The sequence below is a fragment of the Prionailurus viverrinus genome, chromosome D2 (assembly GCF_022837055.1).
Source record: "Prionailurus viverrinus isolate Anna chromosome D2, UM_Priviv_1.0, whole genome shotgun sequence".
Lineage (NCBI taxonomy): Eukaryota > Metazoa > Chordata > Mammalia > Carnivora > Felidae > Prionailurus > Prionailurus viverrinus.
The window spans coordinates 86,039,457-86,065,634 of record NC_062571.1 but is presented as its reverse complement, the minus strand read 5'-3'; positions in this window follow the sequence as shown (position 1 = coordinate 86,065,634).

Genomic DNA, 26,178 nt, shown 5'->3' with positions numbered 1-26,178 from the left:
GAATGAATCCCAAGCAGTACAGAGTCCGATGCGGGGCTTGAACCCACAAACGGCGAGATCGTGATCTGAACTGATGTCAGACACTCAACTGACCGCCCCAATACGTAAACATTTTTTTTTAACAAAGACAGAAAGCTTACAGACAACAACAGCTTTCCCCCAGCCATCGGGAAAACTGGCCGCACCCCCACCCAGCCAGCAAAGGCCTGGGGGAGCCCGGACATCCACCTGTACTGGGCAGTGACAAGGCACCTCCACCCCTGCCGGGGTGTCAGCACAGACCCGGCGGGAAGCCAGGACTCTGACCAGCACCCAGCAGCACCCCTCCGTCCCCAGGGAGCACACAGGAGGCGAGGGGGAGTCCCACAGTGCACACCCCAGCCGGGGAGTCGGTGGACGCGTGGGGGGATCTGGAACTCTTCGCTTCCTGGCAGTGAGCACGCAGCACAGCCCCACACCCTGGAGCCATATGTGTCCCTCCAGCTTTCACCTGGTCGGTGAAACAAATGAAGAAGTTCAGCCCACTCTCCCGGGGAAGAAAACCCAGCTCCACCTCTCAAAGGGACAAGCATCAAACAATCCAGACCACCACAGTGTCGCGGATGAGGGCAACGAAAATACAACTTATTAAGAATAAATGCAATAAAATGTTCACAAGCCTCTCGTGCAGAAAGCCAGAAAACTGGACTGGGAAGTGGTGAAGATGATGTAGAGAAGCAGAGATACTAACCAGGGCCGTAGAAAACCTCAAGGTCCCCACATGATCATCTCTCTTCAAATTGATCTACAAATTCCATACGAGTCCAACCAAAATCCCAACACATTCATTCGTAATATGGAACCTGAGGATTATTCTAAACTGCACACTGAAGAATCGACAACTAAGGAGTTTGAAAACACTCCTGGAAAATGATAACGTGCTAGCAGGGGTAGGAGCACTTCCTTGACCAGGTATCGAAACATATTATGACCCTAGAAGCATCCTGTCTCTGAGCGGGACTGGACATGTGGGACATCCCGGGGACGAGGGGGGTGCAGGCCCACCAAAGCCGCGACCCTGGGGGCAGAGTGCGAACAGCGGCATCCACTTTGCAGGAAGCCTGGCATCGCCTCCAACTTGTACGTGTCCCAATCAAAGCCCCACAGAAAGGGGGCCGTAGGGGTACATCCTTGAGAAACTGCTGCCCATGCAGCAGAAGGACGCCAGAATGGCAGGATCGCAGCTCACCGGGGCCCCAGATGACCCGACGCTCCCACCAACGGTGACTGGTATACACAGACCACAGAGTATTGCACAGCGGGAGGAACAAACTAGCCATGTGCGTGGATGCAGACAAACCTCAAAGTCACAATGTCAGTGGGGCGCGTGGGGGGCTCTGTTGGCCGGGTATCCGACTTGATTTCAGCTCAGGTCCTGATCTCATGGATTGAGCCCTGAGTCAGGCTCTGTGCTGAGCACGGGGCCTGCTTACGATGTCTCTCTGTCTCTCTCTCTCTCTTTGCCCCTCCCCACCTCAAAATATACATACATACATACATAGAAATAAAACATCACAAAGTCAAGCGGAGAAATAAACAACCTCCAGACTGTATAATCACATTTCTTAACTTCAAGAAGAGAGAAACAAACGATTAGGCAGTACCCATGCGAGTGACATGACACTAGGGAAAGCCAGGGGTCAAGTTCAATTTCAGGATAGTGTTTCCCAGGCGGGGAGCTGGAGAGAGGGGAGGTAACCAGGTTGGGAAATGCGGTGGCAACAGGATGACCGACTTTCCCAATGTCTAAGGACTGGGAAGGTCCTGGGAGTTGGGAATTTCAGCACTCACACCAGGATGGTCTTGGCAGACAGACAGTTGGCTACCCCACACCGAGAACCTCTAAGGTTCCAGAACATTCTGACTTGACCCTGCTTGTGCTCTGCTTCACCGTTATTTTCTTAACTGGGTGTAGCAGGTTAAATGGTGAACTCCCCCCACCCTCCAGAAGAGCTATGCCCAAGTCCTAACACCCAGGACCTGGGAATGTGACCTTACTCGGAAAAAGGGTCTTCGCAGATGTAAATAAACAGGCTCTCTAGAGGAGATCTTCCTGATTAACCAGGTGAGCCCTAAAAGCAATGACAAGTGTCTCCAGAGGAGCCAGAAGAGAAGACAGAGAGACCAGGCGGCTTGAAGAGGCAGAGGCTGAGGCTGGGGACACGGATCCCACCCTGGAGGCTCCGAGGGAGGGCGGCCCTGCTCGCACCTTGACTTCTCTGGTTTTAAGCCTCCTAGTTTGTGGTGATTGGTTTTGCAGGAGCCAGAGGAAGCCAATACTCTGGGTGTGTGTGTTTTAGACCCTGCTTTGTGTGTGTGTTTTAAAATAAAGAGAAACTGTTCACTCCTTCCTGTCCTTCCAGGCAGCAGCTGCAGAAGTGTCCCCAGCCACCAACGGCCTTCGCTCTGCAGTCATTTCTGAGCCCACGTTCGAAACTCCCTAATTCGGCTTCACCTGTGTATATGAGTAAGCGCGTCGAATCTTCCCTGCTAGATGTAAGTAGCTTTGAGGACGCCGACCAAGCCTCGCGTTAGGACCAGGAGGCCTCACGGTGCCCAGAACAGTGTGTGGCAAATAGCAGTGCTCAGGTAACACCGATGAGTGAGTGAATGAATGTCGGCAAAACTCCACAAGGGCAACATCAGGTGTGCTGAGACCCTCGTGCACATCAGATGCCACAGGTGCCTGGAAGGCCAACCTGGTCCCTGAGAGGCAGCCTGGAGCCAGCAGGCTGCGACTCCGTCAGACTGTGCTCGGTTTCCGTCCACGTGCCCAGCCCCACCGCCACGTTTGCCCGCCAGCTTCCGGCTCCGACTCCTCTTCCAGGAGGCTGGTGTCCACTCGTCAGCCATTGACATTTGCCACGCTGACACTGGCCGTGGACTTGGGATCTGATCCTCGGCCTGGCTAGAGCCGTCACTCCCAGATGCTTCCCAGGCACCAACTCCTGGTTTGAGCCACGTCCCCACCCTGTGTGGCTCCATGGGGCAGCTTCTTCCTCTCCAATCTCATCAATCTGTGACCATTTGCAGACAGAGCTTCTGGAACCTTCCTGGTGCAACCCTGCTATTTCCAGGACTGGTCACCAAGGCACAAGACCCAGATATAAACGCACCGTGAATAGGAGTGTCCATCAGAGCCCGGGCCTAACTCTGCCCAGCACATTCTTGAGACCAGCGTGCGAGGTCCAAGGCTCTGTACCCCCCATCCGCTCACGCCTGTGTCTTCCAGCGTGGGCAGCCGGTGCCTGGTTACCAGGACCAGACGGAGTGGCTAAAGGCTCACACCGCTTCCCAACAATAGTCCTTTGTCATTGATTTGACGAGGACGTCCATGATCTGACACACACACAGCACTCACGGGGCTCCCTAGTCTAGACACTCCTTAGGAAACAGCAGAAGCCAATCCTGGACCTAATACCTGCCTTGCCCGACATCCATCTGACCGGCCCCTGGGACTCACACGGAGGGATTCTCACTGGGAGAGCTGGTCTAGGGAAACTGGGCAGGACTGGGATCAAAATTACATTCCGCCTCAAAGTTGGTGGCACGTTTCTCGGGCCCAAAGTCACTGATGGTTAACAGAGGTCCGACGGTGGGTTCCATTCCTCGGGGAAGAGTTGCTGGTGGCCGTGACTTCATTTTATGAAGGAAAACACTGGAAAGAGCCGGTGATGAGCCGAATCTCCTTTTATGAGTAAGCAAGACACACGGGGCCCCCTGGGGCAGCTCCTATCACTGAATCTGCGCCGGCTTATATCTGGAGTTCTGTGACTGTTACTTGTCAATAGCCACACACAAGGGCTTAACAGTGATGGTGACCGCATCCCAACAGCCTCACCCGGCGGTCTCAAAGAGCGATTACCCAATGCCAGATAAGTACGTACCATGGCAATTAAATTTCTGTGGTGATCCTTCCTGCATATTCTTGTTTTTTTAAATTTTTTAATGTTTATTTATTTTTGAGAGACAGACAGAGAGACAGAGGTGAGCAGGGGAGGGGCAGAGAGAGAGGGAGAGACAGAATCCAAAGCAGGCTCCAGGCTCTAAGCTGTCAGCACAGAGCCCAACACAGGGCTTGAACTCACAAACCACGAGATCATGACCTAAGCTGAAGTTGGACGCTTAACCGACTGAGCCCCCCAGGTGCCCCCTTCCTGTACGTTCTGATTCTGACCTGCATAAGGAAACAAGTAGCAAAAGAGAGATCCCACTGTTTACAGACATGGAAACTATGTCCCCAGAGAGTTCACCTGTAGCAGAGATGATGATTTTCCCCGGTAAAATCCATTAGAAAGGGGCATCAGGACAACAGTAGCAAAAGCCCCCTGGGTGCTTCCTAGGCAGCAGGCACATGCATAAAGTGTGTTGTGTAATTTATCTCAGTTAATCCTCACGAAAAGCCCATGCAGCTGATACCACGGCCATCCCCATTTGGCAGTGGGGAAACTGAGGCAGGGCGAGACGGAGTAGCTGCCCAAGGTGGCCAAACTCAGTTTTGCACCATGGCCGTTGCCTCGATCCCTCGGGGGTTTAGCCCACAACTCAGTGTTGCCCAAACCCTGAAATACCGCGGCACACCTTCCCGGAACGCCTCGGGTGCCCGGCCTCCGAGAGAGCCCACAGCGATGGCAGGGGTGGTCATGTCCAGAGCCAGCGTGGCGTTGGTGCCCGCGAAGCCACAGCACTGAGGTGGTGGCATGTGTGTCTCAGACTGAACTGTCCCCTCCTAGAGTCTGCGTCATCCAGCCTCGAGGCTGCCGCGGCATCCCGGGTCCCTCCCCTCCCAGAGGGCCCCCGGCGGGAACCACCCACGCCTGCGGCACACACACATTCATAACCCCCCAGGAAAGGGGTCGTCCCTGGATGTCTGGGGCCAGTTCCTGGGCCTCTGGGTGCCCACCGGATTCCCTGCCCCACCTCGCCGTGTTCTAACCTGAGGCTTGGTCTTACGACGCTGGTCCTTCTCCAGAGCAAGAACGCTGTCTCCTCATGTAGTACTTTCCAGAGCTTAGAATGAGTCTCGGCACAGAGGAACCAAGCGTTTCTCTTACAAGAATATGAACAGGATCTTGTTAAGCCCTTGCTGTACGAAAAAATGGCTATGTGGCCGATGGAGAAAAGGGTGGACAGCGATGGAAATATTCTCTTGTTCTCAAGATGAACTGAGACCGAAGCCACGGCCTGGCCGTGGCCCAGGCTGTCCACAGGGCCGCGGCAGACACGGCACACGCCGAGCACTCCCTGGACCCCGCCCGAGTCTCTTTACGACTCTAGACTGACCCTGACCAGGGCTCTGAAGGCAGTGACTCTCCACATCCTCCAGCTGTGTCTGGCCACGTATCACCTCCGCCCAAGCGGAGCCCACACACGTGCTGTGCCCCCGGGATATTCTGAATGCTTCTACTCGAAAAACCCAGGTCCCGGGAAATCCGCCACCCCCCCCCCCCCCCCCACCGCACCTGTTCCCTGAGAGTTCTCGCCGACTGGACGTCCACCCGGGGTCCCATTCCCTCTGTGCCCTCTGCACCCCCCCCACCCCCCCCCCCCCGCACACACACACCCAGCTCTGCCGGGCCGGATCGAACCAGGAGAGCCCCAGGCAGCAGCGGGCGGCTCTGCTTTGCACTGGCCACAAGCCCTCGCCTCCCCGAAACCTGCCCCCGGATCTGTCCTGGCAGCAAGGGAGGCGGAGGCAGCTCAGGGCTGAGCCGTGCAGAGGGAGGGAAAGCCTCTGGGCCCCACTGCTGCCACCCCCGGTTGGGCAGCCAGCCCGCCAGCCTTCTGAAGTGGGCAGGCGTCTCACGCTCTTAAGAAAGCATTCCATACGCTGCTGACCCAGGCAGAGGGGACGCTTCGAATGAGTTTGCACACTCACCGTGTCCCGTGTGCGTGCAGCACACTGTGAAATCCGCGGGACGCATCAAAGAGGTCTGCAAAGTGGAAGAGAAAATCATCCTGGAGTCCAAGTGGACCGCCATCATAAACAAACTGTAACGATTTAATATGTTTATGGGCGGCTAAATCTCCTGCATTTTCAGCACACTCTCCTGCCCTTGGGAGCCATCACAGAGTTCACACCCCCAGTGAACAGACCCGCCAGCTACAGAATGTTAATAGCCCGACTCCGCTGGACTCTGGATGTGTAAGTGATGCACTCCACTTTTGTAGGGCGCCATCAATGACACACAGCAGGCACACCGTACAACACAATGGGAGAGTTTTCCTTCCTGTACCCAAATCTGAGCAGTCTGTGGGGGATGTCCCAGGAGGACCTGTCCCCTGCGTGGGCCTCTAGGTTCCTGTGGAACAGGCACCAGGATGTTACAAACCCATGTTTCGAATCCCTCTCCTCCATCCCTGTACTAATGAAACCGTGAGTCACGAGACATTTTCCAAAGGAACCTGCGGAAGATGCTTTGCTCTGTCTTCAGGTTCCTTCGATCATAAACTGTGCAGGGGTAGGGGGCTCATCGCCTGCCGACAGGCTTGCCCGCAAGCAGGCAGCCTCTCGAGACAGGCCCCGGGTTCGCGTGTGCAGTGGGACCGCCTGTCCCGCCAGCTGAACCAGAGTCCAGTCTGCCCCGGGCGCTACTGTCGCCAACCTGGGCGGCCAGCGTGCCGGGAAGCAGCTCTCAGGGCCGCCACCCAGCGCGTCTCGGAAACTGCTGATGTTGGACGGGAGGACGAGCAGAACCAAACGGTTAGTGGTAACTGCGTTTCATCATGAAACTTGCAAGTTCAGAACGCCAATAAATTATTTACGGCCCAGCAGACAGCCCTACAGCTGTCACGTACATCGCATCAAGAAAGTTTCGTTCAGACGTTTCCAGCGTTTTCTGGCCAAAGTGGGGCTTCATGCACCATGCAGGGTGGGGCCTTCCCGAGGGACTGCTCTTCTGAGATGGGACGGGCTTTCTCTGAGCAACCCCCCTCCCCATCCCTCCCACCCAGGCCCCTGGGCGTCCCGTGTCCGCTCCGATCCCACACACGCCCAGCCGGGGTCAGTCCTTCCCCGGCCCGCACCCCTACCACGCCTCTCCCCCAGATGCATTTCTCCCAGCAGCTGGGAGCGCAGCATGAGAGCCGCTTCCCACCCTGTGGCCCCAGGACGCCTGACAGCTGAGGAGCTGGACTCTGAGTCCTGAAGAGGAAGGAAGGGGCTGCCCCCGGTGTGCCACTTTCCCGGAAGGTCCCGGCACAAACCATGGGCAGCTCAGCCGCTTCCCCCAGACAAGCATGCCGGGGCCAGGCCGCTCTCCACGGAAAGGCCGCGGAGGCACACGGCAATGTCCCTGATCGCAGGCGCCAGGAGCCTCTCCACCCGCGCCAGCTGCTCCGGGACCAAAGCCCAGTCGTCCCCCTCCCGGCCGTGGTCGCGCTCCGGCCCCCAGCCACTGGCACGTGATCCAGTGTCCTCTGACCTGGCAGATGCACCTTCTCGCGGGTCCCGGTGGGGGAAGCATGTACCCCCCCACGGCACGCCCCCACGGTGCCGCCCGGGAAGCGGGCCTGGCCGGCAGACGGCCCCATAAGGGCACCTACCGGTGCTCAAGAAACATGAACTTCTGCAAACCACATGCCCCGGGCGGTGGCAATGGCAGGTCAGGGGCTTGGGCTTCGTTCTACGGGAAAGAAGGCTAAAGACATGAGTGACAGTCACAAACCATTCCCTACATGCTTAGACATTCAGTCGCTATTTTTCAGAAAAGCACCCCCATTCCGTGTTTCGCTACATATTTCATATTATGGATCACCGTCACACGCCAGGCCCCGGGTAGGTCTTGGTAAGCCCTGAAGAGAAATTATCGTCCTACATGTACACACACATACATGCACAGACACATGTGCACAGACACATGCGCTCACACACGTGTACGTGTATGCATACGCGTGCACACAGGCACACGTGTGCACACAGATACACATGCATGCACGTGAAGACATGTACACACGCACCTACGTGCTTGCATGCACACGCACATGCACACCGTGCATACCTAATTGCGTGCACATGTGAACATACGTGCGCACACAAGCGTGTGTGAGTTCATGCCTACACAAAAGCACATGTGCACACATGTACATGCAAAGTCAGATCTCTGTGTACTAGTACAAGCATGCGCACTCATGCACACACACACACGCACGCATGCACATGGAGCCTCTGGGAAAAGTGCCTGCTTGTGGCACAATTGCTAAGACTGTTGGGGCTCTGAATGGACACTGCTCCCCGGAGAGGCAAGGCCAGTGCCCACACCCGGACAGGGACCCTGTGGAAACACTGACCCTCCGTCTTCCAGCCCAGCCCCGAAGCCAGGCCTGATCCCCCACCCTGCCCCGCCACACACCGGAGAGAAAAGCGGCCCAAGGTTTGATTGAAACTCGAAAGAGCATCTTGTTATCTCTAGGCCAGTTTTTATTCCTCCATCTATATGGTAATATATCTCAACTTTGCTTCTTATAGAAATGTTCAAACACGCGTGAAAGAGAGAAAGCAATCTAACGATCCCCGTGGACCCATCGCCCAGGGTCCGCCCCACATCTTCCCTGCATCCCCTCCCCTCCTGTTGGGCAAGGCGGGCAGGCAGCGGAAGTGAGATGTGGAGGGCCAGACGGCATCTGGCGCCTCACCAGCATTTAACTAGCAGTCATTATTAGCGGCAACGGCCCTGGCTGTGTCACGTGCACATTCTGCACGGGCGGAGAAGCTGCGGCCCAGGGAGCAGAGCCTCGAAGGCCAACGCGCGGGCCCCAGGCTCTGCCTCTCATCCAGTGACCCCACTGAACTGGGCAAGGCGGCTTCGTAGCCTGGAGGAACACCCCCCGCCACTTGCCTCTCTGGAACCCTAAGACACGGTGCGGCCAGTATTTGAACTCCGAACCATCACACCGAGAAACAAACACCCCAGAGGCATCATTTTTGTGAGTTTAGCCAGCAAGCGTCTGAGAAGAACCTTTCGTTATGTCTGGAAGTCTCCTTTTTCAAACCTTGCTTTTTAAACGCCACCTTTGCCTCTAAAGGACAGGACCTGGTTCCTTGGAGTCGGCAGCAGGGATGTCGCGTTAGGCCGGCCTGGCTCCCACGCGGACTGGGTCTTGCCTTGAGCGTGTTCTGTGCACGAAGTACCCAGCTCGCGGCTTGCACAGGGTGTGGTCAGAGGAGAGGAGGCTGCACCTCACAAACGCAGTCACCAGGGGCCACGCGTGCAAACGCCCCAAGTGTCACCCCCAGCCCCCTCCATCCCCTCACAGCCCCTGGTCACAGGTCTGGCCATGCGCGTCCCCCTCTGGGCAGGTCAGAGCTGCTCACCGAGAACAGCCACCTGCCGCTGACACGCACCAGGGAGCAGGTGGTCCGCAGAGACCCCTGGAGCTGCACCGAGCACGGCATCCTGGGACTCTCCAGGGACACCACAATCACGTCCCCGGTCCTCCAGAGGCTGGTGGCCTAGCTGGGAGTGGCTTCAAAGTTACAGATCAGAACCTGAGCCGGGGACAGTACCCCACCCACTGCGAACCACGAACAGCAGAAGAGAAGCGTTGGAACCTCGTGTCCCAGGGGCCCCCGTGCCCCGCACCCCCATGTCCCACGTGCCCTACACCCCCGTGCCCCGTGGGTCCCATGCCCCACATCCTATGCCCCTCGCCCCTGTTGACACGCTCCATCCAGAGCCAGAAAACAAAGGGCAAAACTCCCAAAGATGATGTCTAAACTCAGCGGGCTGTGCCATCCACTCTCTCCTGCCCCTCCTTCTCCACGCTCAGGCCTCTCACGGTGTTTTGTTCCTGAGGGTAGCTAGGAGAATTACGACAGCGCGGCTGGGACCCGGGCTAGAGGAGGGGCAGGGAGGCTCAATGCTCCCGGATTAAATTAAATGAACCATAATTTGGTGTTTCCAGCTACAGAGCGAGCGCACTCCGGGCATGCGCAGGGGCGTGCGTTTGCTGTCCCAGACTTACTTCCCCTAGAAAATGCTTTGGCACATAGTCTGCCCAGCCCCGACTCCCCTGCCGTCCGTCCCCAACCGGCAGGAGCTGTTATTCTGGTGTGAGCAGGTGCCTGGCACGTCATGCAATTCCCCAGCCAAATAAAATATTCAGTAAACGCTGGGTGTATAGAATCATAATGTTACCCATTGTAGTGGGGTTTCACCTGGCTCAAAAACCATTCCTTAACCGCAAGTTCCTTCCCAGCGATGTGTCCGACGACATTACCATTCTCCCCATGGCTGGCGATCACTCATCAGTCACGACTGCGCCCCTCTTCTTAATGACAGGCTTTACAAAGTGACAGCTGGATTAGCGTTGAGTGGCCGTTTCATTCCCAGCTCGGCCTTTGTACAACTTCCAAAGAATGTTTAAAATTCCTTCAGTCGAGCCGTAGGCTACATGTGAATTTTTTAGGAAAGTAAACAAAAATTGTGACTTCCATTTGGGAATTAGTGAGGAATGAACAAGTCACAGCTTGGTTTTAAAGTAATGGCTCAGGAGCTGGCTTTGGCAGGCGCTGGAAAGCGCACCCCAGGCTGACTTGAGAACAGACCTTTCTCTCTAGATGAGTAACTGTCGGAAAGCAAAGTGGGGGGTAAGGCAAAGCAAGTGCGTCCTGCGTGCAGCGGGCTGCCCTCTGCAAGCTCAGACAGGCGGAGCCAGGGCCGGTCAGGGATGTTGATGGGGGGCAGCACCCCAGGCCAGTACGTTTAAGCCCTTATAGACAGTGCCCCTGTTCTTACACGGTTACTCCTTTTCTATAGCAGGTTACACTCCTGTGATTGGTTCTGCTCTTGCTTTCCTAGGTAACAGCAGACAATGGAGCGGGAGCTCCCAGCCTTGGCTGCACACTGGAAGCAGCTGGACAGATTTAGAAACACAGGGGCCCAGGCCTCACCCCAAAGGGTCTAACTTAGTTGGCCCAGGGTGTGGCTGGCTTTAGCAGTGTAGTTCAAAGGCAGATCCTAGGTGCAAAGTCCTTGATTAGGGGTGGTGTCCCTGGGACACCGAGTCTGGCAGCAAAGGAGGAGGGACAGTGGCAGAGGAGAGACAGACAGAGAGAGAGAAAGCAAGGAGGAGAAGGAGGAAAGGAGGGTATAGCCTGGGAAGCAAGATAAACAGCCCGGACCACGGGACACATCCCCTGGGGAACAGAAGAAAATGTCCTGTGTGTGCTTCGTGCCTGAGAAGGACATAAAAGGAACAGAAATTCAATAAAAAATAGTCACTCAAAGGCAAGATTATAAAACAAGAAAATAAGATGAGAATGGAAATTGTAGACTCCAGAAAACAGATTGACCAAAACACCATCATTACAGAGATACTGTGTGAAGTCAAAGCATCCAGAGAGGAGCTACACACGACTCGCAAGGACGACGTGGAAGAAAGACCCAGAGCGCCAGGGAGGCTGAGGAGGCAGGGACAGAGCCAAGGAAGACAGGTGGGTCCTGGGCAGCAGTAATCAAATGTAGGGAAAACTGGCTTCCCCAACATGGAGAGCCCGACATGTGGAGCCCATGGGGTCAAAGACAAAAGGAAAAGATCTCATAGAAACATTGTGGGAATCTACAGCCCCAAATCATACCAGGTTTCAGGATAAGATTATACAGAACCATCTACAATAAGACACGTATTGTTTAAGGCACTGATTTAAGTTTAAGGAAATGATTCTTGGGGCATCCAGGTAAATACAGAATTCACCTGCCAAGGTCAGCGCTATGGAAACAATGGGGCCCTCGCCCGAGGTTCTGAGGGAGGATGCATGGCTCCAGCCACACTGTCCCCCGGCCGTAAAGACAACAGACACTAGACTCACAAACACAAAAGATCTCAGGAATGCACAACTACGAGGAGCCCTTCTTGGGAAACCTGCTCAGGAACAAAATCCAGCCGATGGGAAAGACAGTTCCGGCACAACACCCACACAGGCCACCAGAGATGGTGGGGACTCAAGCCGTCCTCAGAAGAAAGCGGTATGGAGGATGGAAAGGGACAGACATTCCCAAGCTCCCACGGCCTCCGGGAATACGGTAACTCGGGTTCTTCCAGGGAAAAATCACCAGCAGCAAATCGAACCAACTAGGAAACGAATAGAGACGATCTAGAAACAGGGCGGCTTTCACTGAAAGGACTGGAGGTGAGGGGCGAGCCCACTGAACACAGACCTCAGACCAGACACGTGTGGGAATTAGCCACACAGCGAACGCATGTGGTGGCAGCTTCGGCGTGTTAACGTCACAAATGACAAAAGCCTGACGTGGAGGCATCTCTCTGGATCTGCCCTAACAGAGAAGCAGCCAATAACCGGGAAACGAAAACATGTAGTTTGGACAATAGGACTCCAACCTGACCACTCTGCACAAGTCTCTTCATAACCTTGGGGCCATCGCTGCATCACCAATATCTCTTTTAATTAGAAATATCTGAATATCTGAGATCGGGGCACTGACTCTTGATTTCAGCTCAGGTCATGATCTCACAGTTTGTGGGTTCGAGCCCCACATTGGGCTCTGCACTGGCAGTGTGGAGCCTGCTTAGGATTCTCTCTCTCCCTCTCTCTCTGCCCCTCCCCTCCCTTAAAATAAATTGGAAACAAAAGTTTAAAAAAGATATCTGAAGTCAGCCGTCTCTTCGAGTTTACTTACATTTCTTTTACCTTCATGCAGAATTAAATTAAATAATTAAATATACATTCTAAAAGATAAAATATGTGTAGCATAATCTCACCTTAACTTAGAGCAAGCTCCCTGCACCAGCCACCTGACCCAACACGCATCCTCCTTCCTTCCATGCACACCTGTGCAGAGAGACGCTCCCCAAAGATCTCAGACATTCCCCAAATGTCTACCGACTACACGCAGGAAATGGGCAACTCATCGGGGCCTTTTCTCACTTCCTTATGCACATCCTCTTTATTCCATACCTTTTTAGAAGATTATACATTATCGTTCCAAAACCATAAATTAAAAAAAAAAAAAAAAACCTTAGAAGTTTTCCAGAAGATGGAAACTATAAAACCCATTTGTTCCATTTGTCTCCACGCTGAGCCCCCTCCCCTGTCTCCCTGAGGCCCCCTTGAGCCCAACACCTCCCCCAGCCTGCACCTCCCTTCCTCTGCCCTCAGACAGTGAGCCCCCCAACCCCAACAGAGCCCAGACTCCGGGAGCAGAGGCTGGCCGTTGGAACCTGCCACCACTTCCCACACACTCCCTCACCACGGAGGTCCTCTCTCTCTATCCCAGGTACCAGGGAAAGTGATCGGCACAAACTAGACGCTTCAGTGAAAGCTGATAAAAAAAAAAAAATACAAGGTGACATTATGAAAACTTTATGCCCGTAGAGATGACAACGTAGCTGGAATTATTGTCTAGTCAAATTCAAAACACAAAACTGATACGGAAAATGCTTGCTAAGGGGTTTTTGTTTTTTGTTTTTTAATGGAAGAAGAGCTTCCAACAGAAAAACAACTGTGCACATGAGTACAAGGGGCCTGATCCTGAGGAGCGAAAACAGGGTGCTCTAGACGGACGGGACACAGAGCAACCTCACTTCGGGTTCCTGCCCTGTTCCTGGCAGCCCCCGGTTTCCCTACTCTGGTAAGACGGAGCGGGGCAGACACAGGTGTGGCTGCATCCTGGGACAGTCTCTCGTCTGTCCGGATCCAAGTCCAGGCTCAGAAAGCAGTTCTGGAAAGACTTGGGGCTAAGGGACATATTAGAAGACCCTAGAATTGGGGGCAGGGGCTTGGGTGGGGCTCCCCACAACAGGCCCTCAGTTTGGGGTCCTCGCTTAGGGGGCCATCTGGGCTGGGGGAGGGGCACTTTGCACTGCTGAGCACCGTGCACCCCTCTGCCACCTGGCAGTGTGCTTTCATACCCGAGATAGGTCCGGGTCTGGAGAGCAGGGCACCACCTTGAAGGGCTGGCTTGGGTGGAAATGGAAGCCCATTTGGTCTCGGACACGAGGGGGGGTAGGAGGGCAGAGTCTCATTTACAAGTTCCGGAATAGTTCCTCCGTACCGGGTCGGACTGTGTCCTAGCAAGAACTCACGTCTACCCAGAACCTCAGAACGTGACCTTATTTGGAAACAAGACTCTTACCAGGCATTCCGTATGGGTTAGGGTGAGGTCCCACGGACCAGGGCGGGCTCTAAATCCAAAGCCTGGTGTCCTCATAGGAAGAAGAGAACAGAGACACACACAGAGGGAAAGGCTGTGTGACACCGGACAGAGACGGGAGGGCAGCAGCCGCCAGAAGGAAGCCGGGTGAGAAGGAAGGACCCTCCCTTTTGGGTGAGCCCTGGCTGAGGACACCAGGGGCTCAGATTTCCGGCCCCAGAACGCGAGAGAGTCCGAGTCTGTTGTTCTAAGCCCCCTGGTCTGTGGTCCTGAGTAAGGCAGCCCCACCACACTCCTCTACAGGGAGACTCCTGGAGTCCCCTGAGTGTGGGGGCAGAGGGAAGAGTCTGAATGTGGCGGCTGGCTGCCACGAACCATTTCCTGCCTCTCCTATCACCGCTGTGCCCTCGGTCCCTATTTCACTCAGCCCACCCTCCTGGACAAGTTCTAGAACTTTCCCTGGCATGTTCAGCTATCAAATTCCATCGCAGGCCAGGCTGCTTCATCTCCCACCTCCATGTGACATGAGTGCCACCCCAGGTGCCCGCCTGGCCCTGCGGTGGGGGTCTGGGCACGACCCTATCTGCCCACCTGCCTGGGGGCCCCCCGGAGCAGCAAACCCTCTCCAGACCCCTCAGCCCTGCAGTGCAACTGGCCCTCCCCGCTTTCAGCACCCTCCTGAACACCAACAACTCTCTGCCGGGCCCCCGATCTCCTCAGGCCTGGGTCGTGGACACAGCTCTGGGCAAAACAGGCCGGCGGCAAGAGACCCCGGAGCTGGCCCTCCCCTGGGTTCTACCCAGCACGCACTGGCACAAGTGCCTGGACCAGCCGAAAGCGTCCGTCTCCCCGCTCTGCTGAGCTGCCCTCATGTCACAGGCCAGCTGCGGCCCAGGGACAGGGTGCGTGGGGTGTGTGCCCCTTCGAATGCATGGGAGGAGGAAGTGAGGGCTCACAATGACCCCCCACCCTGCTCTGACTCGGCGGCCTGGAGGCAGGAGGGCACGGGCGGGGCTGATCTCTGTGCTCACTTGGCGGAGGTTGTGTGCACCTGTTGCCCGCAGCCTCCACTGCCCTGCGTTGGTAGCCACGCGGGTGACAGGCCTGGCTTTCTGGGGGTAGGCGCTTGGCTCCCTGCTGTGGGTTGAATTGCGTCCCCGGAAAAGATATGCTGAAATTCCCACCTCTAGGACCTCAGCACGTGAACTTACTTGCAAACAGGGTCTTTACAGAGGTAACCAAGGTAAGATGAGGGTCCCTCACCCAGGGCGCCCCACGTGATGAAGCCCCGCCCCCCTGGAGCCTGTGAACAGATGCTCAGAGACCAAGTGTGAGGGCAATCGGAGCTGCACAGGGGTGCCAGCTGACCCGCGCCTTCTTGCTGGTATCGGCTGCTGGCTTTTAGTAAATGCGAGTCTATTTGTCAGCTCGGTGCAACACCGCCCTCAGCCCCCCCAGGCAGGGCCACCCCACCGACTCAGCAGTACCGGAAAGCACGGCGTCCTGACGTGTTCAGAGCAGCGCCTGAAGCAGCCGTGCAGGCTCCAGCAGACCCTCCAGAGGAGGGGGAAGCAAAGGAGTCTAGAGGCAGAGACACCTGGTGGGCTGTGAAGAGCAAGGCCACCCTCCAAGAAGACCAGCTGTGGCCGCCAGCCTGACACCCACTGGGCCCACGAGTGGCCGATCATGCTGATGAGTCCCTGTTCCCGAGAACACAGATCTGTCCCCATATGCCTACCGTGGCCTGGGCTGGCCGGATGCTTTCAGCCAGGGTTCACAATCGCCTCCTCTCTTCTCCCTAAATATTCTTTTTCCGCTCCAGTCGCTATTTCCAAACGACTGAAGCCTAATTCCAGCAAGCATCTTTACTTGTTCTTGAAGCAGGACTATTGTCACCGGTGATGTGTCCGGGGCTCTGACCTTCCTCGCTGCTGGGGTTGCCCCTCCTAAGAATGATGGGGGGTGAAGCAACAGAGCTCTGCATTCGACGACCCTGCATTCGGGACAAAGGTGGGAAAGGAAAAAGGCCCGGAAAGTATTTTTCGACACGGGACTGGGGAGCCAGTTGGGAACAGGCTGGAGAGAGTCAGAAGCCTTCGGGCCCCTGCCCAGTAACTAGGTCACCTTACCAGAGTCACCTTTCCTACCTGGCTTCCACCTCCACAAGCGCCAAATGAGGCCAGAGGGCTGGGTGATCCCGTGATTTTCTTCTACAAGCAGTCGGACACGAGGCCAGCACTTTCTCCCTACTCAGCCCTACAGGAATTCAAGAAACCAGAGAGGTGTCGGGGACCTCACTGCGAGCTGAGATGTTCGACCGGAGATGTGACGCACGGTGTCCCCGTCGCTACCATCCAGAGAGAATTCTCCCCGTGGAGCAGAAGGCCTTTAAGGCGTTGACTGGGGGGCCCTGCCCAGCTGCTGGCTGACCATGATGTATCCTCAGCAACCTAATTCTCGAGACCTTCCCTCACGGTCAGTAGCCTGCCTGCTACCACTCTACAGATGAAGATTCTGAGGTTCCGAGTGGATCTGTGACTTGTCAGGGTCACACAGTTAGAACCAAAGTCAAGGCCACTCCAGGGCCAAACCCTACCCTTTCTGCCCCATCAGGTTAAGCCCACATAGATTTATTCTTATGATTATGGGCATAATTATGATCAAGATTATAAGGATGATTAGAATCACACTCAGAAGAAGGACAATGCACACACACGGCGAGCTTGAACAGAGTCAGGTGGAAATGGCCAGCACGAAGCTGTGCTCCAAATGTGGCATCAGAAAGAGAAACACTGGGAGCCGCTAACATCACCTGCTGTTTCTCCTGGGCCTTCCCAGGCCAGGCGCTTTCACGTACACAGAGATTTCCTGACTGAGGTTTCAAGGCAGTGATCAAATGCCAGCAGCAAACCCAGCCACGAGAGCCTGGTGGGCCTTGGAGGTTTCCCGTGTCCCTCCCCCAGAGCGCCTGCTCCCGTGGGGCACAGACGTCCCAGATTCTTGTTTGAACCAGATCAGGAATGCATTCTCTCAATGGCCACGCTCTGGAGTTCGAAGGAGCCTTCAGTCCATGTACGGCTGGAAGCCCTTGACCACAGAGACTCCTCCACACCCAGCCACAGCCGGCACTTGACGAAGCGACGTAGGGGCAACGGTTCAGAGGTTCCTCACTACCCTACGATCCAGAAATCGCCCCTTGGGCGTGTATCCAAAGGAAAGGGAGGAGGACCTCGAAGACATACGTGCACAGCCACGCTGGCTGCGGCATTAGTTACAGTGGCCAAAGCAGGGGAACAACCTACGTGTCCATCGACGGGGGAGTGGGTGACGAGGTGCTATATACACAGCGGAATGTTATCCAGCCACGAGAAACAGGGGATGCTGCCGTCTGCAACAAACTTGGATGAACCTGGAAGACGTTTTGCTGAAGTGAAACAAGCCCAGACACAGGAAGAAAAGAAACAGCATAATCTCACCTATATGTAGAATCTTAAATAGCCAACTTCAAAGAAGCAGAGAGAGGAACTGGGGAAATGAAGGGATGTTGTTCGAAGGGTACAAGGAGGCAATCGTAGGGTGAATAAGTCCAGGGACCTGATGTGCACATACCACGATGGTTACAGCTACCAAGTTGGTGCTGAATACTAGAACTCGGCTAAGAGAGTAGACTCACCACACACAACAGGGGAACTTTGCGAGGAGGTGAAATGTTAATGGCCCCAAATGTAGTAATCTTTTCACGGTGTATCTGTATATCAAACCATCCTGCTACACACCTTAAATATACAGAATTCTGATTATAAAATAAAATTTTAAAACACAAATTCACTGGGGCGCTTGGGTGGCTCCGTCGGTTGAGTGTCCGACTTCAGCTCAGGTCATGATCTCGCGTCTGTGAGTTCGAGCCCCGCGTCGGGCTCTGTGCTGACAGCTCGGAGCCCAGAGCCTGCTTCGGATTCTGTGTCTCCCTCTCCTCTGTCCCTCCCCCAGTCGCTCGCTTGCTCTCTCTCAAAAATAAATAAACGTTAAAAATTTTTTTAAAAAAATGAATGTCACCGAGACAAAAGAATACATCAGCCTTAGTAAGGATTTATTGAATGAATGAATGGATGAATGAATGAACGAACGGTGGACAGGCTGAACAATCCTGCCTCCTCCATCAGGACACTACTGCCTGCAGGAGATTCTACCCGAACGCAGTCGGAATTCCCAGGCAGCTCGCTCCCGCCCGCAGGACCCCAGGTCGTCCCACCCGTACACCTGCTCCCAGGACTTCACATCCAGTGATCCAGTAGAAACTGCTTCAACAAATCAACCACCAAAAATAATTTTCTTCAATCCCCTTTACGGTACTAATAAAAATGCAAAGTATTGCCGTAATTAGAGTTTTCAAATTAAACCAAAATAAGTAAAATAGTTCCATTACTCATATTATTGTTCAGGCTGATAGAAAAGATAATATTTACTAACTAGCAGCCATAATGAAAATTAATCTTTTATGTACTTTAATGGGTTTTCTGATATAATTCAGCACCCCCCCCCCTAAATTATTCTCAAACAATTAAAATCTTAAGTGCCGGTCTTACTGAAGTTCACATGAGGAACCCAGAGAAGAAGAAGGATCTTAGGACACTGATGGGTAGCAGCTCGGAGAGTCACCCTGTGACAGGACGCTCCTCAAGCAGCTGGAGGAGCCTCACGAGGCCATGACACAAACGGGGCTGTGCACCCCCAGCACTCGCCCGTCGCCTTCGCATCGTCCCCGTGCAGACAAGACTCCTCTAACCATCCTTCACCGAGACGCCCCCGCCTCTGGCGCTTCCCGTATCCTGTGAAGACAGCACCCGGGACCCCCCATAAGAAGCAGCTGTGCCCGTAACAGAGAATGCACAGTCACCGTCATCACCCCCTGACGCTAAGTGGAAACAGTGGTCTAGGGGAAACCAGAGTCCGGCATATAAGCTCCTTTGGAAACCGGGGAGGTAGGAGTGGGGGGCAGCTAGACCAGGCCACGGGAGGATCAGCCAGCGTGTCCCGACTGCTTTCCCTGCCGCTCCAGAGCTGGACTGCCAAGGCGCGGGCAGGCGGCAGGAAGCGCCCTACGCACCGCATCCCCACGGAGGAGGCTGTGGCTCTCACATCAGCCGATTTCACGAGCCCCTTGGGTTACGGCTACACCCCCCTCCCAAGCTTGGCTGCCGTCCGAGGTAGCAGTGGGTCAGTCTTAGATGGCTCCAGAACGTAGCTGCAGTCTAATGCCACGCTGCCAAAACCCGCCACGGGGGGAGGTGATGCGCGCCAGGCACCTGCTGTCCTTGAAGCGTAGACACGAGACCGCGAGCGGCAGCGACATGACCAACGCGGTTGTCTTTGAGACGGATTCTCTCAGATTATCGCTCTAGGGAAAGGCACTTATTGTAACAGGCTCTGTGATGAGGAAGATAAGCATGTATTTTTAAGTTTGGGTTTTCCTTGAAACAGTCAACATGCTGCTAACTTCAAGCACCATAACCACCCTAACTCCGTGCCAAATCAATTGCATTATTCAGTTTTACTGTCTTTCTCTCAAACGTTGGCTGACTGGGGCCAGTTTCACTTACGAGGGAAGAAGGGTTGAATGCGGTCCCAGCCCCGGGTTACAGGGCTGCTATAAAGGCTTGTCTGTGCACAGTTACAACCACATCCAAAACCTCAGCGTTTTCCACTCTGAAACTCGCAGGTGCTAAAAGGGATAATCAATATCCATCATCTCACAATAATCGTATTGATTCTCAGAGTAAGGGATTCAGCTTGACTTTTCACGCTCTATAGTTCTACTGGTGCATTTGGATACAATTTCAGGATCTACACTGGAATTTCATGCCGTGCTCAGACATGGGGTGCTTCCAGTGCATCACAGAGCCAGTCAGACACATGCTTACCAGATTAGAAATCAAGATAGATGCTGGCCACACCTTTTTTTTTTTTTTAATAAGTTGTTTGCAAAGGAGATTACGCAACCTGGGAGACAACAGATGTCCCAGTGCAGGAAGGGGCTGAGGGACAGACTCTCTGTTGGCATCTGGGCTCTTGCATTCGGGGAGGGCCCCATCGCCCAAACTGCTGACGCTGCCTCGCCGTGCCCACACCGTTTGCACAAACAGTGCATTTGTGTGGCTCTGTCCTGGAGCCGCCGTGCGGTGGGCCCTGCCTCTGATCCCACCACGGAGGAGGACGGTCTGGTCAGGTGTCCTGGCAAAGCCAACCCTCCAAAGGGGCTCCCAGTGGAAAAGGCAAAGCCCCCTCCTTCCCGGCCACTGACTGCATGTCACCTCTCATGTCCTGCATGTCCTGCCTCTCACCCCGGAGGAGGGACATCGCTTCATCCCCAGAAGCCACCCCGGGCTGGCGCACCACCTTTGCCTTCGAGCACGTGACAGGACGCAGGAAACGAGAACTCGAGATGAGAGTGCGGATCACAGCAACAGAAGGCTGAGCAGTTAGGGGTGCTACGGATGAAGCTCTGTATCCCCCCAGAGTCCTGCGCTGAAGCCTAACCCCAGTGGGAAGGTGTTTGGAGGTGGGGTCTCGGGGAGGCGATTAGGGCATGAGAATAGAGCCCTTGTGAATGGGGTCAGTGCCCTTATAAGAAGGGCTCTCAGAGAGCCCCTGACCCCTTCCACCCCGTCAGGACACGACGAGATGGCATGTACAATGGGGAAGAGAGTCCCGGCCAGAGCCAGACCCCGCAGGCACCCTGCTCTCAGATGCCCAGCCTCGGGACCCCGCAGGCACCCTGCTCTCAGATGCCCAGCCTCGGGACCCCGCAGGCACCCTCAGCCTCCGGAGCTGTAAGAAACACGGCTTATTATTGCTCTTGAGCTGCCCGGTCTGTGGGCATCTGCTACAGCAGCCCCAACGGACCAAGATGGGGCAAGTCTTGGCTCTTTAATGTCAGAAACTGAAATCAGCCCCATGAGGAAACGCGAGGCACTGAGACCAGACAGTCCAGAAGGCACATTGGGAAGAGAACGCAGGAGCGAGGACCCAGGAGAACCGGGTGGGGGCAGAAGCAGGGCAGGAGCGGGGACGGTGGCTCAGGCTGGGCCGGGAGCCGACCGCCCCCAGGGGTGGGAGCAGGTGACATAAGGACACAAAGCCCGCTAACATGAAGTTTGTGTGATTCTCCTTCCCTCGTTAACTAGTCAGTAAACTCGAACGCGCATTTGCCCACAGCCTGACTGTGTTATTTCAGTCAGTTCCTTTTTCCCTTGAGATCTGGAGTGCCAGTTGGCTAACCCAGCCCGTCGGCACAGCCCACCCACCTGGCCTGCCAAAGAGAGCCACACACCGCAGGCCAGGCCACCTGCTGCAGCATGACACGTGGACGCCACCCCACCATGACCCAGGACCGAGAACGTGTTCCCTACGTGCCTGCCCAGAACACCAGACATTGTCAGACATGGAGTGTGGGCCATGTTTCCCAAGTTCCCGTGGGAATGCCAACACCACATCTCTCAGACAACACGAGGTTATGAGAACATCCTACATTCCCATTACAATCCCTGTTTTCAGAGTTTCACGGAAGAGTTTTCCATAGATATTTAAATTCTTGAAAATAATGTCAATACGTCTCTAAAACCTCAGAAACATACCAACCACAAAAAAATTAACTTAGAGACCCCATTCACAGAATGGGGACCCTACCTCCAATCAGCCCACAGTGAGAGTACCAGTAGAAGAAAAAGTAACCATCAAGTGTATAGAATATTCCATCTCCTGACTACAGAAGATATGGGGGGGGGGGGGGGGGGAAGGGTCAAGCCCCAGCTTAACAGTCCTGACAGTCCCCCATTATGAATGACCTCCAGAGGGAGCTTCAGACAAAGCAGGGTTGGAGGGGGGTCATCTCCAACACCCAATTTCTATTGCCAAAGTAGGAATTTCAAAGCAAATGCAATAAAACCTACACCCTTAAGGTTCTTTGTGTTCTGTTTGTATTTGAAGAAGACCCAGCAGGTGAGAAGAGAAACACTGAGATCCTTCCAGTAGGGGGGCCAAATCTCTGTGCGATTCATCAAGAGGAGCGCAATGGGCCAGCTGGGGATGGGCATTTTTGTGGAAGCTCAGTCTTAAGGCAAGAGCTTCAAAGTGCTTCTGTTCAATGGATTGGAGAAGCCTGGAGAGAGAGGGATCACCTTTCTAAGGCAGTGGGACTTTGCTTGTAGCCCCTATTTATAACATCGAAATTTAGACCAAATTAACCAGCAGCAGTTGCCAGACAGGGATTTTACGAGCTGAATTCTCCACACTCTGCAATTCTGTCTTCTCCTTCTTTGTCCATTTCACTGCTTGTTAGCAGGGACAGAAGGAAGAGAGCAGGAAGAAAAGGGGAAATGCAAAACCAACCAGATCGATGACCCATCCACACCTGCCATGACAACTGAATGGAGGAACTTGAGAGAGTGGCTTTAATGAGGTTTAGGGTATTGGGTGATTCCATTCTCCCCCAGGACAACAGCCTAGACTTAGTCACGTTTCCTAAACCACAGAGGAGCTCATAGCTGGGACAATAATAAGGGGAAAACAATGGTTGTTACCCCATTAAGTACCTATTTCCATATTACAATGTAAGTGTTTTGTGTTTACGCATTTTGGAATGCACAAATTGATCACTTACGATCTCTGACAGGTCCAGAGACAGGAGGAGCCGTCTGAGGATATGTCTGGTGCTGAGAGCAGATGTGTTTTGAAGTAGCTGTTGTTGTGTCTACCATGATTGGAGGGAAAGGTCAATTGAGCCCTAACTACATGGGGTCAATGTATTATTTCACTAAAAGTTATGTTCTTAGATTGGAAAGTATTTATAAATATTAAATAGCACAAAATAACCAAGCGATTATTCCCTTAGGACGAAATGGGCTTTTTCCCCTCCAAGCTGCTTAAGAAATGTAAAAAGATTCAACATAGAAGGCATTATGAGAAAATAATGTGTCTGCAGTTAGAGATCTAGATGGAGATTCAGATCACAGCACTAACCAGGGGCTGTGTCCTTGGCCGAGCCAGCCTCGGTCGTAGGAGATAGCCAGCCTCTGCTGTAGGAGGGAGACGGGGCCCCACTGCAGAAGGCTTTGTCGGGGGCTCCCCAGACGGAGTTTTAAAGTATTTAGCACAGAGCCAGGCACACAGTAAACACTCAATTAACAAAGAGGAGACATCTTCAATGTAAAACAAAATGGTGATTCTCCCATATGGGATCTCCTGCTAAAGTCAAAGTTTCCTTCTGAGATGAGAGTACAATTCTGGGTTCTTTGATCCCCAACCACCACTGAGAAGCTGTCCATACTCCAAGGTAACCAAGTTCACCTCAAAGACTTCTCCTGTCCAAAGGGAGACTTGCTGACAAGACTTGTCCTGCATGGCGGCCCTCAAAGAATATTTGGTAATAATTCCCAGGCCCGGTCTCCCCTGCTGCCCCTCAAGAAATACCCGAGGCCCTGGTTCTGCCAGTCCCCAGCAGGTTGGTTTTGGGACTAGACATGGCACCATGACTCAACTGTATTTACATCATTCTTTCTCTGCTGGACTCCCCCTGGCTGCTCAGGCAGTGAGGGTGCCCAACGCATAACAGTAGTCTCCTGCATAGAAGAGCAAGTGGTGCTCCATGGGGCTCACCGTCCCAGAAGGGTAGAAACTTATATGTACGTAATGGCAGTGTCGGTCCTATGTATCTGCTATTCTATGAAACGTGTGTGTGTACATGCACCTGCTCTAGACTTTGATGTCAAAGGCATTGTTTGCTATGGGTCAGGTCAAAACACTGTGAAGAACTCTGGTCTAGAAGGGAGGGATTAAATCCGGTTGGTTGACTCTCTTTACTAGACAATGGGACCATTTGCCTTCCTGAAGCACCAAGGCTCTTTGCGTATGGTTGCTGGATGTGACCACCCGAGACCACTGGATGCTCTATGTCCTTCCATTTCCTCCTCATGAGGATGTGTGGCGTCCACTGTGGACGTGTGCCTCTCGTTCTCCAGATGGTTCCCACCTGACCCAGGCCTGCTGGACTCTCTCTCGTGTTTCTACAATCCTTTCCTGCTGCCTCAAGAACAAACACATCTCCATCTTTCAGAGATGGGAGGGGACTTAGGAGAAGACACTAGACACCCTACTGACTATACCATTGTTTGCTTTGAGGACTCCTTTTGTATCCTCTGTGGTAACTTTTCTCTTGGGCATCATCATGAGCTCGTGGCTTATCACAGGTTCCACGCTTCCCCATAAACCACCGGCCCACACCTCCCCATTAACCACCAGCCCACACCTCCCCATTAACCACCAGCCCATGCCCCCCCCCATTAACCACCAGTCCACGCCTCCCCCATTAACCACCAGCCCACGCCCCCTCATTAGCCACCAGCCCACACCTCCCCATTAACCACCAGCCCACACCTCCCCATTAACCACCAGCCCATGCCCCCCCCATTAACCACCAGCCCACGCCCCCCCATTAACCACCAGCCCACGCCCCCCCATTAACAACCAGCCCACGCCTCCCCATTAACCACCAGCCCACACCTCCCCATTAACCACCAGCCCATGCCCCCCCATTAACCACCAGCCCACGCCCCCCCCATTAACCACCAGCCCACGCCCCCCCCATTAACAACCAGCCCACGCCTCCCCATTAACCACCAGACCACCCCCCCACCATTAACCACCAGCATTGTCCTTTGGACTCCCCACAGCACAGGGACGATAATGTCCCTTCCGGCTGGAACCTCCATGCTTCCAGCTCTGCTTCTCCCTTGAGGACAGGACTCTCTCTGCTATAAGACCATGTTCCAGAGCCACCCTGATCTTTTCCTGCTTCCAGACTGAACGGAAGCCAGCTGCCCTGCTAGGAGTCCTGGTCGCATTTGTTGGAGACCCAGGGGCAAGGGCTGCGTGTGGCACTGTGATGAGCAAACGGGCAGCAGGTGCCACTCAACGACGGCGGCTCAGCAGGCCTTCCCTGCGCAGCATTTGGAGTTCACCTTGATCTTGCCAAATTCCAACCCTTGCCAGTCCTTCATGTTGCACAGTGTGAGGTGTCCTGCATGACCGAGAATAAGGAACATAAGGAAGGGGGCGGAGGTGGGCTCCTCCCCTGTCGCCTGCTGGGCCACCGCCCCATTTGCTCATCTCATTCAACAAACCCAGGCTGTTGCAAAACGGGCACAGGGCAGGGTGGGCAGTAGGCCGGGCTGCCCGAGAGGGGCGTCTTCAGCTCCCCCTGCCTCTGTCCTCCCCACGCCGATCACACTCGGCTCTGCTCTCCCTTCTTTTGTGGAGGAGACATTTAATGAGCCATTAAGCCAGCCTTAATTCTCCCCATTTAGGTCACTCTCTCCTCGGGGAGGCTGCTTCCTGCTTGGAAACAGCCAGAGGAGCCTCGGTCTCCCTCCCGCTGGGACCCGGCTCTGCAGATCCACCCCACCAACTGCCAGTTACCCTGGCTTCCCCAGCTGAGGCCAGAGTACAGAAGCACCCCGCCGGGTCCCTGGGTGACAGGTGCTCTCAGAGAGGCCCAGGCACCTCAGTGACCACCCCCCAGAGAGGAGATGGACCCCGCCAATGACTGCTTCCAGAAGAAAGGCCAACCCCTCAGCCACACATGTCTCGAGTGTCGGCACGGCAGCCTGATGAAACGCTACCCCGGATTCTGCAGCAGCTGCACCTGCCTCCCTCCGCGTACTGCTTTCTTGCGGGCAGCACAGACCAAGTGAGACGAGGCCCTTGGACTGTATGAGCAGGTTCACACTGGGGTCTGTGCCTTTACCACAGGCCGGGTAAGTAACTCCATGTTCCCAAGAGCCCAGGGGGCAAGCTCCGGAAGACGGCCAGTCCTACTCAAGTGGGCCATTGGGACCTTCCCGTCCACACACATGCACACACATGCACACAAGCCCATGGGCACACTCACACACACACACAGACACGCATGCACACACACATAAATACAAGCTCATGGGCACACGTGCATGCACAACAGACACACACATGCACA